Genomic DNA, 20,525 nt, shown 5'->3' with positions numbered 1-20,525 from the left:
CCACAACTCAGTAGCATAATGCAAAGCTATTTACAAGACGGGACATCTCTCAAAGGAGAAAGCATCCTTAATACTTGTTGAGTGCAGGCTGTGTGCTAGGAACTTTGTAAACATTTTATTTGGTTTTCACACACACATACACACATCCTAAAGCAGACATTACCCTCATTTTTCAGTTAAAGACATGGAATTCAACAGTTCTTCTAGGTCAATTATTATTCTGGTCAAGAGCAAGTAGCTAGTAAATGGAATGGCAGGAGAGGAGGCAGGACAGAAAAAAATGTGTTTTGTACTTAGATTTTCCTCAATAAGCACATGAAAGTTGTATAGTCCAAAAAAAATGTAAAGAAAAGTTAGAATGAATAATAATCATCTATTCGTGCCAGGGAAGTTAGGTTTATGAAGACACAAAGCAGGTAATACTCAAATCAATTAGACGGCCGTTACAGTTTTCATTATTCTTTTTTTCCCTTCACAAATCACTAAAAAGAATATTTTGGAAAGAAAATAAATCTCTTTTAGATCAAGTTATTTTACCCTATGTAGTTATGTATGCAGAACAAAAGCAGTGTCCATAGCAGGAAGTAAAGGTAGAGCTGATTATTATATTTTTCTTTGTAAATGTGTTCCATACATGTATTTTACCAAACATTCTAAAAAGCTCATAATAGAGAATTCTGAAAGTGCTTTAATTTGTAATTTACCTATATGTGTACCTTCTCCAGGGAATTTGTTCCATTTTAAAATATTTAATTAGCATCCTTGGCTCCTGAGTTTTTCTTCCTAAAATTATTTAGAGATGTTTAGAATGTGTGTGTGTGTGTGTGTGTGTGTGTGCGCGCGTGTCTGTGTGTGTGTGTGTGCGCGCGCGCTGTGTTTGTAAAATGCAGGAGAGTTTACTTTAATAACTCTTGTCAAATCGAGAATATTTTAATTCTTTTGGTTTTTTTTTTAAGAAAACAAGTCCATTTTGAAAAGCTCTTCCTCAGTTACAATTCTGAATAGATGGCATATTGGTTCAATTAAAGCAAAATTGGTTGCAGATATATAAATATACATACATCAAATATATAATATTTGAGCTGAAATCTCAAGTCATGAAGTCTATTGAAGAGGTTTTATTAATTTCAAAATACTTAAAAATCTAAGTTTGCTTAAAATTCCAAATGGAAGATTTGAAAAAAAGAGCATTTTTACAAATAAAATCTCAGTGTATTTTCGAAAATTCTGAAAAAAAAAATTTGTCTTAAAAATATGTTAGGGCAGGGCACCTGGTGGCTCAGTCAGTTAAGCTGATGCCTTGGGCTCAGGTCATGGTCCCAAGGTCCTGGGATCGATCCCCAAGTCCAGTTCCCTGCTCAGCGGGAAGTCTGTTTCTCCCTCTCCCTCAGCCCCTCCACCTGATTGTGCCCTCTCTCCTTCTCTCAAATAAATAAGTAAATTCTTTAAAAATATATGTTAAGGCTTCTGGGGCAAATGGTCAAAACATTTTACCACATAAGACATATTAACCATAAAAAAATCCTAATTTTAAAATGAAAAATCAAATCTCTATAATTCACTGATTGCCAAATTTTAATTAATATATTTCTATTATCAATATCAGGAAATTCAATATTCTTCATTTTACTGAGAAAAAGGAAGCCATCATCAATACACTAGTATTCATCTACAACATCCTTGATTCACTAAATCTGGGGTTGTTTGCCACTGTTGTTACCATTTTGCTAGAATAATTTAAGGTATGGTGCTATCTGGTTTCAATATAAATTCTAAAAGCACTACTTTGGTTCATTTCTTAGGCATAATAATAAAAAAGACATATAAGAAATTGGAGTTGTGTTCATTTAACAGCTATTAATTACAGCCCCTATAATTTGATACCTAAGTAATATTGAATGATAGTTCTAAACCAACTATCTGTTGTTTCTTACTCAAAGCATATCAACAGGGTTCCTGAATAAATAGCCATGATAGAAAGGGAATCCCTGTGGCAGAAATTAAGAAATAAAGTACAGGAAGGATTAACCTCCAGCCTCCCGTGCTTTTATCTCTAGCATGCCTCAAAACCAAAGAGAGAAGGCCTAACCATTAAAAAAGATTAAAGGTGTTAATTAGACTAAGAGATACAAACCTATCACCCTTATGTCAGGCAGACCAGACTAAATCTTCTGATGGATTAAAACACTCACACACACACACACACACACACACACACGCACGAAGTATTTTGTCTTTACTGAAATTTTGTTGATGATGGTCTCATGTACTTTTGGAAACAATCTTTGTTGAAACAGATTATAAATTTTGGACAATATTTTTGTAGGCACAGTCATTTCCATTATTCCTATCAAAATTGTTTATAACATTCAATAATAAAATATAACTATATGGGGCTTAGAAGAGTAACCAAACTTTGTAACAATGAAATTCAGAATTGCTAATTCTCACATCTCTTTCAATCGAGCCCATTATGAACTTAGTATCACATGATGAAGAGATTCTTTTATTTTTCTTTCAGGAGAAACACAGAATATGTCAGTCACATATATAAACTATGTGATATCTCAAGATGGATTTGAAGGCTTTTACCGTTAGTTGTTAGAAGAAGGGGAAATTATTGTCCATGATAATAATTACCTTTTAAGTAAGTCACTTTGTTTCTTTATATTTTATTATTTTAAAATTTGTATATTTCCATTGTCAAAATATAAGGGAAAACACACACATGTATTTTATATAGCATAAATTATGCCTATAATATTAATATGTTTACACACATATGCATACATATGTATGCATAAATATATGTGCATATATGTATATACACATATTCCATATATATATACATCCATGTGTATATGCCTGTATGTACATGTGTCTGTATAAACACGCATATATATGCACACACATGTATCTTAGGTTCTATAACAGAAGATGAAGTTTCTGTATATTCTCTCTCCCTCAAATGTCAAATATTTTTATTTCACTATACTTTAAAGGCAATGTGAAAGATGATGAGGCTGGAAATCAAAATAAGTTATGTGAACCAATAGCATTTAAACATTTTTTAGACAATTATTAAAAAAATCATTGAAAACATTACTTTAAAGGAGCACTTTGAGCACACTGTAAGAGCCAATAAAACCCAAAGTAACAATTCTATATAAAGATGCCACAAATATGTCATATGTGCATATATATACGTGTGTGTGTGTACAGTATATATGTATATATATATATATACACACACATATTTCTGTGTGTGTGCACTGGTCTCTTAGAAGGAGGTGAACTCATGGCCCGTCTTGGACACTGCCTCCTGTCCATCAATCCCCAGAAATCGGAGGGACTTCAGCAGACTGCATGATTCAAAGACAATGCTGCCTAAACTGGCCACAGGTCTGGATGTCAATGGGCAATTCACAGGTGTCTCAGATTTTGAGTATACATCTGAGTGCAGGATCTTTGACCTGCAGGCATACCTCTACACTATGGCTGGCTTGTTGATCCCCAGACTTCTGAGGCTGGGAAACAGAGTTATAACCAGCTCATGGAGAAGATCTTTACCTGCAAGTACACCAGCAGCACCAGCCTCATAACGGCCCGATTGCAGAGCAGTTCCTGGAGACCACTGACACAGCTGGGACTTACCATGGTCTATGTGAGCTTCTGGCAGCTGCCAAGAAAAGTGAACTTGGTGTCTTTTTTTTAAAACAAGCATTTTAGTATGATGACTGAGCACAACAGTCACTTGTACCTAATGGCCATGACCAGGACCTTCTACAAGGAGAGCAGGTAGTATAGGAAAGCTGCACAATGTGGATGGAGACAGCTGCCTTTCTGACTCTGACTTGCACTTAAGTCATTCCCTGGGTAGGTTGGCCTGAAGCAAAAAGTGGGAGCAGCCACAAGGCACATTGGACTTTGGCAACTTGGAGCTGGCCCAGAAGCTTCAGCAAGAGGAATATATACAGCACCAAGCAGTCCAGCCTGCACCAGTGCGAGCCCCGTCAGTGCAGAGGAGCCACAGCTGGATGCACAGCAAGGGAGAGCGGGCAGAGGCCGAAGCAGGGGGCAGACTGTGTTCAACCGTGGGCACTCCCAGCGCTAAGCCGCCTGGCTCCTTCTTGCAGAGGCTATGGCTATTTTGCTTGCTCCCCCAGCTCAACCTGTGAGATGTGCCAGGTAACTCATTTATGAACTGTTGGGGATCAGAGCACACAGTAAATACCAATCAGACCCAGTAAAACTTACCAAATGCTTATTATAGCAAGATTTGAGTTATCTCATTTAGTCTTCATATCTCAAGGCAAGAAGTACCATTCCTATCAATTTTTTATAGATGAGGGTACTGCGACACAGAGGAAAGCAATAGTTCACTTAAGATTACCCAGCTGGTCAATAGTAGAACTGAAATTTTAACCAGGCTTGTCTGATTCCAGATCCCAAGCTCTTAACTCCTACACTACAGCTTCATCCCATATTACTTGGGGAAAAAAAAAAAATGCTAGCTAAAGAGAGACAGTAAATGCCATTATAATGATGTATACTAGATGAGTTTACTAAATAAAAAGCATAATAAAATATGATTTAGATGCTAATTCAACTAATTATATTGAAATAGTTTTTAATATATTTTAGATCACTTCCCTTATTTGAACTCAAATGATCAAAGAATTTTTACCTAATTATCAGTACAAAGCTGTCATAGCATAGCATGGCCCACTCAGCAAGCTGACCAATGAATTAAAATCGCTCTATGCTAGAAAATAATTATCATGGGTTTGACAAATTTCTTAGCTTATCAGCTTACAGATTTACAGCATCAGGTCAACATTGGATGCAAAATTCAGTCCATTGTTTCACTAACAAAGATTAAAGACCTGTGACCAGGATCCTTGTGTTGTATAAATTTAGTATGCAATATCTCTGCACAGTAAGCTAATAGTGGGCTTTGCAGAAGTGCACTGGCACCCCGTTTCTGCTGACCTTTATCGTGGACCGCTGCCCTAATCTACCGTGGCTCTGATCACTAGAATCCAATGGAACAGGGCGATTTCATCACACTCGAACTCACTTTCTTATGCTGTGCCTTTGGACTGTTTCAAGGGCTAATGCTCAGCCAGTCAGGCCTTCAAGCCAGTGATCTGACATTTTGAAATAATAATTAAAAGAGAGCAGGCACTTTCATTTTAATAAGCTTACTTCCAACCTTCAGGGAGAACCTCAGCTGATCCAAACCCAAGAGGAATATGCTTCGGTTTCTTTTCTTCTTTTTTTCTGTCTCTGACTCTTATACCCAATCTTGACATTACACATGAAAATAAAAGCCAAATAGTATTTGCAGTGATTGTAAACATCCTGATTTTCCTAACAAGGGAAGGAAAACAAAATGTACAAAGCCTAATAAATCTTAGACCTGTTTGGTGGTTTAATTCTGGTTTGGCAATAATACATAGTTGGTAGAAATTTGCTTTACATATATGAAAAAATACAGCTCTTTCGAGCAACATACGGAAGATTTTTTTAAGTGAGCATCGTTCAGTGGTACCTGCCTCCACTTAGTAGCCATCTACTTGAGAGAGTAGCTTCCCTTCACTGCTTTTGCTTCCTCACTTCCTATTATCTCAACCAGTGATATTTTGGCTTGTACATTCACCTTCGTTAAGATTGTTCTCAAAAGCTCATGTTTGTTCGGTACATTCATGACATTTGTCAATAAATTCAATGTTTCATTTTCATTCCTACTTTGGTTGGGATTTGACACCTCTGTCATTTAGCTGTGTACATATGAATAACATCCATACCTATATACGTATCGTAGGCCTTACAACATCAAATCCACATGTCTAACTACTAACCGGGCATTCTGTGGATTTTCCATATGCCACTACAGTGCAACATACTTCAAACTGAACTCATCTTCTTTCCTTCCAAAACCTCATCTATGACTCACTATAAATTGTTCTACCACTTACATAAAAACAGAAGCGAAAACTAACAAGTTACATAAAACAAAAATGAGGGCATCATTTTTTACTGTTTGCATCCCTCCCAATCAGCCACGTGTTAATTCTGATGAATTGCTTAATACCCCACTCCTGTCCATTAGCTACGTTTACTGAGATCACCAATATCTTTTACCTACAATTTCCCAATGGCATCCAACTTTCTATTTTCTACTGCAGCCAGAGAGATGTTTCTAAATTTCAAAATAGTGCATGTCATTCTTCTGCTTAAAAACCTATACGAGGTTCATGTTGTTCTTGGGATCAAAATCCTTTGCTTTCTGTATTCTAAACCTGTTATATCTTCTTCTTAGGTCCCAAAGTAACTTCTTCCATTCCATCTTCATTTTCCGAAATACCTTTGCATTGTTCATACTATGTTCTGCTCAACTTTATGTCTAAATTTAGACATCCACAGGATCAACAAATCTTCCAAACAACTAAGTCTGAATGAGGAGCTAGATTATCCCATATTGCCCCATGATAACATTTATCACACTAAATCCTAGTTGCTTCTTCAGTAGACGACAGCATTTTTTTAATTTAAATTCGGTTAGCCAACATACAGTACATCGTTAGTTTCAGATGTAGAGTTCAGTAATTCATCAGTCGCATATAACACCCAGTGCTCATCACAACACATGCCCGTCTTAATGTCCATCACCCAGTTAACCCATCCCCCCCAACTCCCCTCCAGCAACCTTCAGTTTGTTTCCTGTAGTTAAAATCTCTCGTGGTTTGTCTCCCTCTCTGATTTCTTCCCATTCAGTTTTCCCTCCATTCCCCTATGATTCTCTGCACTGTTTCTTATATTCCACATATGAGTGAAACTGTATGATAATTGGCTTTCTCCAATTGACTTATTTCACTTAGCATAATCCCCTCCAGTTCCATCCACATAGATGTAAATGGTGGAATTCATCCTTTTGATGGCTGAGTAATATTCCATATATATTATGTGTGTACCATATCTTCTTTATCATTCCTCTGTTGATGGACATCTGGGCTCTTTCCATAGTTTGACTATTGCAGGCATTGCTGCTATGAACATTGTGGTACAGGTTCCACTTCGGATCACTATATTTGTGTCTTTGGGGTAAATACCTAGTAGTGCAATTGCTGGGTCATAAGGTAGCTCTATTTTTAACTTCTAGAGGAATGCCCATATGATTTTCCAGAGTGGACGTACCAACTTGCATTCCCACCAGCGATGTAAGAGTGTTCCCCTTTCTCTTCATCCTCAGCAACATTTGTTGTTTCCTGACTTGTTAATTTTAGCCATTCTGACTGGTGTGAGGTGGTTCTGATTTGTACTTCCCTGATGCCAAGTGATGTGGAGCATTTTTTTCATCTGTCTGTTGGCCATGTGGATGTCTTCTTTGGAGAAATGTCTGTTCATGTCTTCTGCCCATCTCTTGACTGGATTATCTTGACTGGGTGTTCAGTTTGGTAAGCTCTTTGTAGGTCTTGGATACTAGCCCTTTATCTGATCTGTCATTTGCCAATATCTTCTCCCTTTCTGTTGGTTGCCTTTTAGTTTTGTTGACTGTTTCCCTTGCTGTGCAAAAGTTTTTTTACCTTGATGAAGTCACAATAGTTCATTTTTGCCTTTGTTTCCCTTGCCTTTGGAGACATGTCTAGCCAGAAGTTGGTACAGCCAAGGTCAAAGAGGTTGCTGCCTATGTTCTCCTCTATGATTCTGATGGATTCCTGTCTCACGTTGAGGTCTTTCATCCATTTTGAGTTTGTCTTTGTGTATTGTGTAAGAAAATGGTCCAGTTTCATTCTTCTGCATTTGGCTGTCCAATTTTCCCAGCACCATTTATTGAGGAGACTGTTCTTTTTTCCATTGGATATTCTTTCCTACTTTGTCAAAATTAGTTGACCATACAGTTGTGGGTCCATTTCTGGGTTCTCTATTCTGTTCCATTGATCCGTGTGTCTGTTTCTGTGCCCGTACCATACTGTCTTGATGATTACAGCTTTGTAATAGGGCTTGAAGTCCGGAATTGTGATGCCACCAGCTTTGGTTTTCTTTTCTCTGGCTATTCATGGTCTTTTCTGGTTCTATACAAATTTTAGGATTATTTGTTCCAGTTCTGTGAAAAATGTCGATGGTATTTTGATAGGGATTGCATTGAACATGTAGATTGCTCTGGGTAGCATAGACATTTTAACAATATTTATTCTTCCAATCCATGAGCATGGGATGTTTTTCCATTTCTTTGTGTCCTCCTCAATTTCTTTCATAAGTGTTCGTAGTTTTTAGAGTACAGGTCCTTTACCTCTTTGGTTAGATTTATTCCTAGGTATCTTATGGGTTTTGGTGCAGTTGTAAATGGGATCAATTCATTAATTTCTCTTTCTTCTGTCTCAGTGTATAGAAATGCAACTGATTTCTGTGCATTGATTTTATATCTTGCCATGTTGCTGAATTGCTGTATGAGTTCTAGCAATTTTGGAGTGGAGTCTATTGGCTTTTCCACATAAAGTATCATGTCATCTGCAAAGAGTAAGAGTTTGACTTCTTCTTTGCCAATTTGAATGCATTTTATTTCTTTTTGTAGACCACAGCTTTTTAAGATAAAGATTGTATACTGTACTTCAATACCTAGCACATAGTAAGCACTCAATCAATTTTTAATGACTGGCTGTCCAATGATAACGGGGGTGGGGCAATAGTTTGTTTCATACATTGATGGCAGGTAAGACTGTTCATTCAGAAAAATGTCCTTTCTGCAGAGCTCTTTTCCTTGAATATTTGAATTTAAACGTTGGAACAACCTGCCAAATGACAGAAACTTGGCAAAGATATAAGCTGGCTCAATTGAGACATATTATTTAGTAGGAGCACCAACATTTAGAAAACTGAAATCTCCTTCTGAAATCTTTTAATTAGGTAGTCTTTTTTTGTTGTTGTTTACATATGATATTGCACATCCTGTCACTAATAGAAATTAACTTGGACTCTATTTGGAATGCACACTGGTAATTATTCTCACTTCTGAAAATAACACAACATCGGATAGCAATGAAGTTTCACTTTAAAACTGAAGTTGGTGAAACTCCAAAAATCCTGAACATTCATTACAGGCTAATAAACGACATCATTTCTGAAGATTACAACCAGGATTGTGTGCGTTGTCAGCTATTTTTACGTCTGAGGCACCAGCAAAACTTCTTTCAGTCATGGTAAATTGTCAACCAACCTTCAATCTTATCTTATTCTAATCTAGGGCTTCTTAAGGATTCTGGATGAACTTGAAGCATTTTATAAAGGCCATAATTTTTTTCTAAGATTGTATGAGTATGTAAGTATCTGGGGCAAACCTTTTGGTGGGCTTCTCAAATAGATTCACAACTCTAAAGAAATTAACAGCTACTGGTAATCATTTCATAGGTAAAAGAAAAATTATAATTGATTTAAATATTCCCATATATAAAAAGATAATCTTTAGGAGAGAGAAAGTTAGACATTTGTTGAATGTTTGTAAAATAGTTAAAATTAGATAAAATAGCTGTATTTTAATTTATATCCCAGCCAAATTATAATCTAGAAATACTAGAAAATAAGGTAGCTTACCTCTGGAATTTCAATTTTTATGTTCAAGTAAAGGCCACAGAAGTGACTTTGCCATATAGAATCTTACTTTCTTACTAGAATAAAAGCACTTCTAGAATACTACAAAAATGTTTCTACTGACCCCATAATGGTAATTTTCTAGTACCTTCTCCAGATAGTGCCTTAATCCATTCTTCATCTTTTCTGCTGACACATGAATTCCTCATATTTTCTTAATCAGTCTCTCCATTCCTCTCTGTCTGTGCAGATTTAATATTCCATTTGTTCTTATGCCCGAAGGCTCATTGATTAAACTAGAGTCTATTTAGGGTCTAGAATCAAATGAGCACGGAAGTGATTAAGCATAATAAAAAATTTTCTTGAAATACCAAAATGCCTTACTTGAAAACAAAGATAAGCATCTGCTATAAAAAATTGTGCCTCGAATCTTAGAAAATTTCCTAAACTGAAGAGAAAATGACATAGATCAGCTAACATGTCCAGAATACCAAAATATTCTTAAAAGGGAAATAACCATTTAAAATGATATTTTTAACAACTTGTTATTAGAATATTCCTTTTTCATTCCAAAGAAATGCCTAGAAACAACTTTGCCACAAAATTCTATTCTAGTCATGATTGTGTTTGGGGCTTTTTAGTCAGTGAGAGGCTAGCACATTATTCGGGTTGGCATTCAAAAACCGCTTGGCTACACCTTAGCTATATGAGAACATAATGAGTCTTAAGATAAAGGTGAAAGTAAGCATATACACCCTTCAGTTCGAGACAATTTCACTTCTGCTAATCCTATTCTGGATGCCTATCACAGAGCTCCAGCGGCAAACCATGAAAGAACCATGGAATACTTCCCTCAGTCTACCTCATGCCTTTCACTAACCTTTATACAGACGACTTTGATCATGTCCCTGAACTCCAATGAGATATTTTAGACTGCCCTTCAGAGCGCTATGGTATAACTGATTCTAAGAATGGAGAAAACACACACACACACACACACACAAATAAACACACACACACACACACACACACACTACTGAGAATACGGAAAGTTTTGAGAACTGGGAGATGGGATGACAGAAACGAAAATGAACACACACACACACACACACACACACACACACACACAACAAGATACCATGATGGAGGACTGATCTTGAAATGAAGTTAGGTTTCTAAGTTAGATCTCAGAATGTCTTTGTTTATAGAAGACCCATTTTGTGCTATTTCCTTTTGCTTAAGTTGGCAAGGAGATCCATATCAGCAGGCTTTGGGGTGATCCCCCATAACACTGATTATCTCTTTCTGCGGAAATCACTGTTACTTTTGTGATGACCGTGGGGAAAAAAGTACATTTTACTTTGAACATAGAAACAAGATTAACCCAGTGCATAACAGAAACCAAGATTTTGGGGATGCTTAAACAAGGGTATTGAGTTATATTGCTGCTATTTAAAGTCCTAGAACTTCATGGAAACTCAAAAAAAAAAAAAATAGGGGAGTATGAACTCTTCTAAAGGAAGGTTTTAAAGAAACATAAAACTTTATTTACAATGTTCCAACAGGTCACTTTAGCCTGCAATTCAGAATTAAGTGGATTGTTTTGAATATGGGAATTGTTCAGTCTAGGAATTAAAGAGTAAGTCTTTGAAATGAATGATCGTGCTTTAAGCAGCAGGCAAGGTACATGTGTGATGATGGAGGCAAGGACTAGGAATTGATTGTGCATCAGATTTCATAGGGGCTCCTATTGCACTCAGATAATAACCCCCTAAGTGTGTCATTTTTAAATATGTAGGGCGCTGAGTAAAGTACACATCCTCAGGCATCCCAGCACACAGACAGATATGCTGGGTTGTCTGAGTGCACTAGAATCTGTTGACCTCCATACACTTCCAGGTCCTTCAAATATTGGTGCAGCGCAGGCTTTCTTTACTGAAATGAAATATATACTCTGTGTTACACTGAGGTCTGGGCTGTGGATGCACTTCAGTAAATTGAAATAATAAATTAAATACATTTTCTTTTAGTTACAATTGGATAGAAAGGTGGCTACTTTCCAGTGGAAGAAGTGATTAGTTCTCTGTGTAGCTTCACGTTTCCTTCTGAAGCTGAAAAAGGCTGTAGGACATTTGAAAAATACTGACTACATTCTTCCATTCTTACGACCATTCATCTAGAATTTGCTAACTCTGACATAAATTATGGCCTATCGTTATAGTTCATGAGATTTGAAACCAGTCAGCCCATCAAATGAATGAAGAGAAAATGAGGAAGCGGAAAAGTCCATTTCACTAACCAATTGGCACCAACATCTAAATAGAGCCTAACACAAAGAGAAGAAATCGCCAGATGCATTTTAGAGGGCTTTAAGCAAGTGAAGTCTTCTTTAAATTTTTAACCCTATCTTTCTCTTCCAATTCTAGTGGAATTAATGTTTTGTTTAGCCATTTATACAAGATGAAAGATGCTTTCATACTCTAAAATAACTTAAAAATCTTTGATTTAAAATGAATACCGAGGCACCTGGGTGACTCAGTCAGTTAAGCACCTGCCTTCAGCTCAGGGCATGATCTCAGGGTCCTGCAGTAGGGCCCCAAGGTACATCAGGCTCCCTACCTGGCAGGGAGTCTGCTTGTCCCTTTCCCTTTGCCACTCCACATGCTCATGCTCTCGCGCTCTCACTCACTCTCTCTCTCTCTCTCCCTCTCTTCTCTCAAGTAAATAAATAAAATCTTTTAAAAATTTTTTTAAAAAATTAAACTACTACGAATAGGTGTCCTTCACCCTTGCATGGAATTCATTCAATTGAATCACAGAATCCAGGCCAATGGCTCCCCAAATTATTCCTTAATTAGGACCAATTCACGATGTTTTCATTGGTCCATGACAAATTGAGAGAAATAAGAAGAATGGCCTGAGTTTTTCTTAAAGTCGAATTTAGCCATATTAACAGAATATCCTCCACTATGAGATTATGTCTATTCTACTTTACTGTGAAAAGTAGAAAAGTATACATGGTTACATTTATAAAATGGTAATGGTAGGTGGAATTACATATTTATTTTTATTTAGAGTACTAAACACACTGAAAAATCAAAATTTCCTTCTTAGATACAACTAAATGTGCTTCTAACTATAGCTACTCATTTATTTCTTTCCTCCAGAGCCACAAAAAAATATATACTCATACTTCATAAGAAACTGAGAAAATCAAAACAAAGAAAATGTCCCCAAAAGCCTTCTCCAGGTTGAACTTTTCTAGTTTCCTCAAACCTTTCTCCAACTACATTGTACACTAATGACCTTCCAAAACGCATTATTGAGAAAGAGATGCATTACTCCGAATGTGGCCTTCCTAGAACAGTTATACCATTACATTTCATTGCTATGTATTGATTAATGCAGACCATAGTTACCTTAATAGTTTAAAGGATGTCCACACCTCTCTTAAACTGCTACTAAAATTGCATAACCTTCCCTTTGAGACACCATCTTAGTGATATCTCTTGAGCATATGGACAGCTTTCCGTTCAATTCAATAAAAATGACTTAATCCCCAAGTCCTGTGGACAAACATTAGTGATATCAAGAAGAGACTCAAGGCACACAATGAGATATGATTTTCACCTCCTTTTTTCTCAAATAGCACAAGGAGTTTATCTTGTTAATAAACCACCTTAGAAGAAAAAGGAGACAAGTTGTGAAGAAATGAGCAACGTCTATAATTGACTACCTAACTGGATTTTGTTAAATGGTATGTAACGGATGACATGACAAAAATATTCTTAGTTCATTATATCTTTCTCACATTGACAATCTCATGCTATCTGCCTATCTTTCTCACTCTGTCCAGAAAGCTTCTAAGTCTGTAAACTGGAATTTAAAATGATCACAAACTATACCTGTCCCTCACATGTGTATTCATTTGGCATTTATGGAGCTATCTATCTATAGATACACTTACCAATTTGTATAGTAGCCGACACTTGCTTTGGTGGCTTTTATTACAACTCCCTAGAAAAATAAGTCCACATGTATGCAATTCTACAACAAAAAATTCATGAGGAGCTACAGAACACAGCTTGGGACTTTTGTCTTCAAAGCTGTCTTTGACCTTTATGAAATTCACTGAAGTTATTCTTACTCTGCTCATTTACCACAGCTCAATACAATCTCTTTCTTGGATCAACCATTTTGAACTACTTCTGGCTTTTTGCCGCCTGTCATAATATGAGTTTTCTTAACTTTTTCTCCTGAAATTTAAGAAAAGAGTAAACCAAAGATTTTCTTAGAGGCAGTATATTTAAGTCCTGGCAGTGACTGCCACTTGAATTCATATGCAGCTTTTCTTCTGGGGACCTCAAAGTCTCTATAAATCTCTTATGATTTCAGAATATCACTATCAGAAGGTGGAGCCCGACACCATTAGACCTGTGGTCACCGCCATCCCAAACACTGAAAGCTTACGTGATTTTCAGAAGTGCCAAGACCAGGGCAAAAAATAAAATATTAAGGCAAAACCATATTAATTATATCCACATTCATATGAGGAATACTCTTTTTTTTTCCTTCAATTTGTAGAAGGACCCTGGAATTCTTCTATTTGTTCTTATGTGTTAATTCATTGATTTACGTATTCATTTTTTCTGTGCATTATCTGAAAATATGGCAGAGTTGTATCAATTCTTTAGTTAAAGGTTTTGATCCTGATTAAAATAATAGTAATAATAATAAAGGGTAGGAAAATTGAACCACTCAAGCCATTAAAGATATCTTGATTTTCTTAAGGAATAATCTTAATTTATTCTTAGTCTACTTCAAACAAATGCAAATTAAAAAATCTCTGGCCTCTAAAATATCAAGACAAAATTGTGAAAATAATTCTGGTCTTTCTTGGAGAGTAAATTCTAAAATAATAGAACGCAAACCTTCTCTACAACCCTGTCACCCCTCTCGTCAAAAAAAATTCATGTCAGCTGCATTCAATTGCCGATATCTTCTATTAAAGATAATATCTACTACCTTTATTTTATTTTATCACCTCAATATTTTTTAACAAATGATTTTGCTTTCTTCTGGGATATGTTGAAAAATACACTTGAAGTAATGTATATCCTATGATCCCATTTATAGCAAAACAATGAAAGCAGTTGGTGCTGTGATGGTGTTAATATATTCATGCAATACATTGTTAGACATATGGGCATCCAGGTTTTTTCTGTGCTTGTGGAGTTTAAAAGGAACCTTCTAGACATGCATTTTAGGTACATAAAATATAGTGTTCAAATAGGGACAATGTATGAGAACACCAGGACTTGTCAGCTCTGTGCTGTCAGCAAAGATGAGCTTTCAGTGTATGGTATTTTAGACTTCATTATATTGTCCCATGGAGCATTCCCAAAAAAGTTGCAGGTAAAAAATCAGGAGCATTCAAATGAAATGATACTCAAGGGGGTAAAGAGTGTCTCTATTGACAGAGTTGACTTCACTTTGCCATTGAACTGTGACAAGGTGATTATTTTTAAAAACGAAAATACGGTGCATAATACATTTTAGCCCGAAGCTAAAAGTTGAGTGTGAATATTCATTCGTTTTTTGCTCTTCTATGGAAAAAAAAATGTGGCTGGAGTAGCAAATAAAGTGTTAAACTCTATCAATTGCATGGAGTTAATGAATGATGTTTAAATGGAATCATTCTTAATAAAGGGGTATTCTTTTTATCTTGACACTGAGATTTTGTTGAAGGGGAAGAAACTATAGTTTTTATTCTCAGTAACCTGACTATCAACCTAGCAGGAAAAAAATAAATAATTAATTTAAATATAGTAAAATATATTGTATCCACAAACACCAAAAGGACAAAGTTAAATGGATCTTGTCAGCAGATGTATGACTGTATGGCCAAAATTTGTGCTAAGAATTTTAGACTAACTTAAACTAATTTTAAGGTCTGGCTCTATAAAATCCTCCCAGAAATGGAATGTGCCCTTTTGTGTCGATTCTGCAAGAGGCCAGCATTACAGTCAGCGGAATGATTTGGCCAAAGTCAGGCAGTAAGTCAGTGGACAAGCTCATCTCCTTCTGCCATACATTCATTGTAATGTGTTACTCATCAGGATGCACTTCCAAGACCAAATAGAGTTTTAACTACTTTTTACAAGAAGGACATTGATCTACTAAAACTCTTAGTGAATTAGGCCCACAGAGACCTAATGAACTTGTCTTTCTGGAATTTGTGATTAGCCTAGTGTCTTACCCTTCTTTTTTTTAAGCCTATTTAAAAAAAAAATAACTTTTCCAATCAAGTCTATAAGCAGGAGCACACAAGTATAAAATACTACAAATGCTGGTCATTTGTCCTCTTTGCTTTTATCTACCTAGGTCAAATTGAGCAAAATCTATTTCTTTTCAAACATTGTCAAAGAAAAATGAAGTCCAGTGGACAATAAGGGATTCTTCACCTCAATCCAGATAAAAAATCACATTATCAGATATCGTTTGCAAAACTCTTCCTTTAAGCATCGAGATTCATCTTTCCTCCTGGACACACCAAGTATCAATTCTACTTGTCTCATTCTCAGTCACAGGACAGTGGTTCTGCTTCTATGGTTAATCTTTCACTTCTGACTTTGGTCATAGAAATGTGCTTCCTGAAATCGTTTTTCTTTCATAAGGAATAGAAGTTACAACAAAGTTCTTACTTTTATATGAACAGGATGGAGTGAACTGTTAAGCAATTCTACTCTTGTTTTTTTGGTTAATAGTACTTATTTTGCAATATGTTTTAAATAGAATATCAGAAAAACAAGCAAACATACAAAAATATACTTTGATTCCACATCAAAATTCAAATTTAATGATAATTTAAATGACTCTTTCATGGAATCCTTTTAAAAATTTTTCTTTTGAAGGATTTGTTTATCTTTTCATAATACCACCAAAAAAATTGGCTGGCTACATGTAGTTTAATATACACCAGAGGGAAGGGAAAGAAAATCAACATTTGGAATGCTAGCTATGCTTAACAAATATGTTTTAAGATTTTATTTATTTCATCCTCATTAAGTTCAATTTTATTTAAACAATATCAGAATTAGGTTAAAATTTCCACTTTCTTTCCTTTTTCAAACCATTTTTAAGACTGAAGTAAGACTGGAGAAAAATCCTAAATGACTTAAGGAGTCACACTGATTTTTAAGAACTTCTATGGCATACATTAACAAGCATTTAATATCCCAACTATACGCAGTAATGTCATAATGTGATTTGAGATAAGGCAAGAGCAGTTTACGCCATAGTCTAAAGTGTGCCCAATGGACAGAAAAGCAGGGTCTGCCTATAAAGGAAAATGTTGATGAATTTGACTGTAAAAATCAACAATCTGTGCGGGGGTGGAAGGAACTCTAAACAAAGTAAAAAAGACAACTTTGGAAAAATTCGCAATTTACATCATAGAAAAAAAATCAATTTCCCTGATATATAATTTTTTCCTTATAAAATAATAAGAAAAATTAACCACCCAATAGAAAAATGGGCAAATGGTGCAACGGAAGAAAAGATGTTCAGTTTTACTCAGAATTAGAGAAATGCAAATTCAAACTATCCCGAGATGACATTTTTTACCTATCAACTTGACAAAGATTAAGAATTTGGTAACAACTGCATTGATAAGAGCACAGGAAACACAGATCCTTTTTTACTTGGATGGTATAAATTCAAATTGCTGAAACCCATACAGAATGCCATTTGGCAATAGCCATCAAAATTAAAAGCTCATCTTTTGACCAGGCAACGCTGCTATTAGGAATTTATCTTACAGATAAACTTGATCACATTCAAATTACATACAAGTATATTCATGACAGAATATTTTCTATTAGAAAAAGGGGAAGCAACATAAGTGCTCATCCCCTGAGAACTGATTAGATAAATTATATCCAGAAGACGGAATATAATTCAACTATAAAAAAGAATAAGGAAATTCTTTGTATACTAGTATGGCAAGAACTTGGAATTACATTATCAAGGGGAAAAGTAAGGTACCAAAACTATGCTTATAACTTGCCACTTTTTATATTATAAAGATACAAATATATGCTCACAGTTTCTAATAAATACTTATATATGCCTAAGGAATCTCAGAAAGGACACAAAATAAAAGAGTAAATAGGTACTACCCATCTGGAGAGGAACTGGATGGCTTGGGGAGGAACAGGAAAGGGACTTTTCACATTTTAATTTTGAACTAAGTGACTATGTTACCGTGCTGGTGTGATTTATGGTAAAGAATATATATTTGGCCTTTGTCCCCTTTTCTGTCACAGAACTCTCCTAAAATCCTTGAAATTTCTTAAGTGATAAGAGCAGAAAAAGGTATCTTTTGTTATGTTAATAAGGCGACTTTTGGAAAGCCCCTAGGTAACCTAAGGATGGGGACTGGTTACCAAAGAGGCCAAGATTATGATTAGAGGGTTGGAACTTTCAGGCCCATTCTCCTGAAAGAGGAGAGAGGGCAGGAGGTGGAGTTCAATTACCAGTGGTTGGTGATTTAATGGAGCATGACTGTGTAATGAAGCCTCCATAGAAACCCTAAATGATGACTTTTGGAGAGCTTCAGGGTTGGTGAACATGTGGAGATTTGGGGAGAGTGGTATGTTCAGACAGCCAGGAAGCTCTGTCCCCCACCCCCCCATACTTTGCCCTATGCATCTCTTCCAAATGGCTGTTCATGAGTTATATTCTTTTATAATAAACTGGTAATCTAGTAAGTAAAATGTTTCTCAGAGTTCTGTAAGCTGCTATAGCAAATAAATTGACCCCAAGGAGAGGGTTGTAGAAATCTCTGATTTATAGGCAGGTGATCAGTAGCACTGAACTTGAAATTGGCATGTGAAGTGGAGGACAGTCTTGTGGGATTGAGATGAGCCCTTAGCATGTGGTATGAGAGGCTATCTACAGGTGGATAGTGTCAGAATTGAGTTGAATTATAGGACTTCCGGTTGGTGTCAAAGAATTGCTTGGTGGTGTTGGAAACCCACACATTGGGATTGGTGTCAGAATTGGAGCTACCTACTGATAAAATTTTGGAAACATTATTCAGGGTCTCTAGAGAAGACAGATTAACTCTGAGCCCAACAGGCACCCTGTGACCCTGCTGTTAGGACTATAACTTATAAAAAACAAAATGAGTTTATTTTTCCTTGTGCCCTAAAGCATATAATAGAATCATAGCATTTTAGAACCAAATACCACGTTAAAGACACAGTATCTGTCTCTTAGTAACATGCAGGACAGTTGACCAATCCCTCCTTGAGACTTTCTCCTAATTCTTGGCTTTCATGATATCACACCATCATCATTTTTCCTAATTCTTTGACCTCTCAATTTCTGCCTCATTAGGGTTTTTTTTTTTTCTTCTCTTTATATATTGGAGCACTGCAGGGCTGTTTTGAAATCTCATATTCTCATTGAACATGCATTCTATGTTAGTTTGCTAAGGCTTCCCGAGTACCACAAACTGGGTGGTATAAACAACAGAAATGTATTCTCTCTTGAATTCTGGAGGTCAGAAGTCCAAGATCAAGGTGTCCTTCCGAGGACCGTGAAGGAGAATTTGTTTCATGCCTCTCTTCTCACTTCTGGTGGTTTGCTGGCACCTTTGGCATCCCTTGGCTTACGAAGCATCACCCAGTCTCTGCCTTCATCTTCCTACGGCACTCTCTTTGCATGTGTTTGTGTTGAAATGTCCCCTTTGCATCAGGACATCAGTCATATTGGATTAGAATCCTAATAGCCTCTTTTAACTGTCTCCAAATAAGGCCACATTGTAGGATACTGAAAGTTAAGACTTCAACAATTCATTTTGGGGGGAAGTGGGAAGTGAGGGGTTTGGAAACTTGTGAATCTGAGGGTTTGAAAATTCAATCCATAGCATATTCTCTAGATTATTTCATTTACTCTAATACCTTGAAATGCTATCCATTTACCAACAAATCCTCAGCGTATGTATCTAACTCAGATCTGTTCTCAACGTTTAATCCAACTGTCAATATGTCTCACAAGATCTCAAACTTGAATCAAAAACAATCCTTGATCATCTATCACTGCCCAACTCCAGTGTTCCACATCTCAGTAAATAGCACCTCCATCCATGCTCTTACTTAGACAGAATCCTGGGGGATCATTCTTGATGCTGTGACATTCAGTCACTCCCTAAGTCCTCTGTCTATTCAGGCTCCAGCATGAATCCCATATTTACCCACTCCTTGGCATGCTACTACTATCCAAAAATTTCTGTTTCCATGATATACCAAATACTCATATGTGGTATGTTAAAAATATTGGGAGAGGGTTATGTTTCATTCAAAATTGTCAGAATCAAGGCTATTAAGTTGTTGATTCTCTCCTTTTCTAAGCTTTCAACATTAGCCTTTAAACAAGGTCTATTTTAGAGGGATTCCCCCTCCTCTTTTTTTTTCCTGTTGTTTATAACAACTTTGTATCTTGACTAAGTTATTTTCTTATCTATCCTGTTTAAGAGCACAGTGGTTTGTTACTATGGGATGGTGAGATTACTAAAAGTACTGCCACTCTTCCTAATTTGTTGAAGCATGAAGTGATTACAAAATACAAAGAGTACAATGTTCAACCTAGGAGACATGAACTAGACATCCACTGCATTCTAAAAAATCATTTAGATACATATATTAGAGAATGTGTAAGAGAATAATGGGTTTTCTACGTTTTAAATCCACCAACATACTGTAAAACTCAGGACCTGTGAATTCTAAAGTAAATAGGCCATGGCATTTCTCAAGAGACAAAGTTTTCACAGTAGTTTTTTTAAATAGAACACAGAGATGTCATCAGCTGACTGGTGGGTCACCCCGATAAGCTTCACATCATCACGTGCCCACAAAGAGATGCCACAT

General features: G+C 36.2%; 1 pseudogene; it reads left to right on the top strand.

The window, feature by feature from the left end:
• Positions 1–3,283: 3,283 nt before the first annotated feature.
• On the top strand, positions 3,284–4,203 carry LOC123786750 (ubiquitin carboxyl-terminal hydrolase MINDY-1 pseudogene; annotated as a pseudogene).
• Positions 4,204–20,525: the final 16,322 nt, after the last annotated feature.

Source organism: Ursus americanus, chromosome 9 (assembly GCF_024610735.1).
Source record: "Ursus americanus isolate L20-20 chromosome 9, mUrsAme1.1.p, whole genome shotgun sequence".
In the NCBI taxonomy this organism is placed as follows: domain Eukaryota; kingdom Metazoa; phylum Chordata; class Mammalia; order Carnivora; family Ursidae; genus Ursus; species Ursus americanus.
The sequence above is the reverse complement of the archived record's forward strand: the minus strand, read 5'-3'. Positions and strand labels throughout refer to the sequence as shown.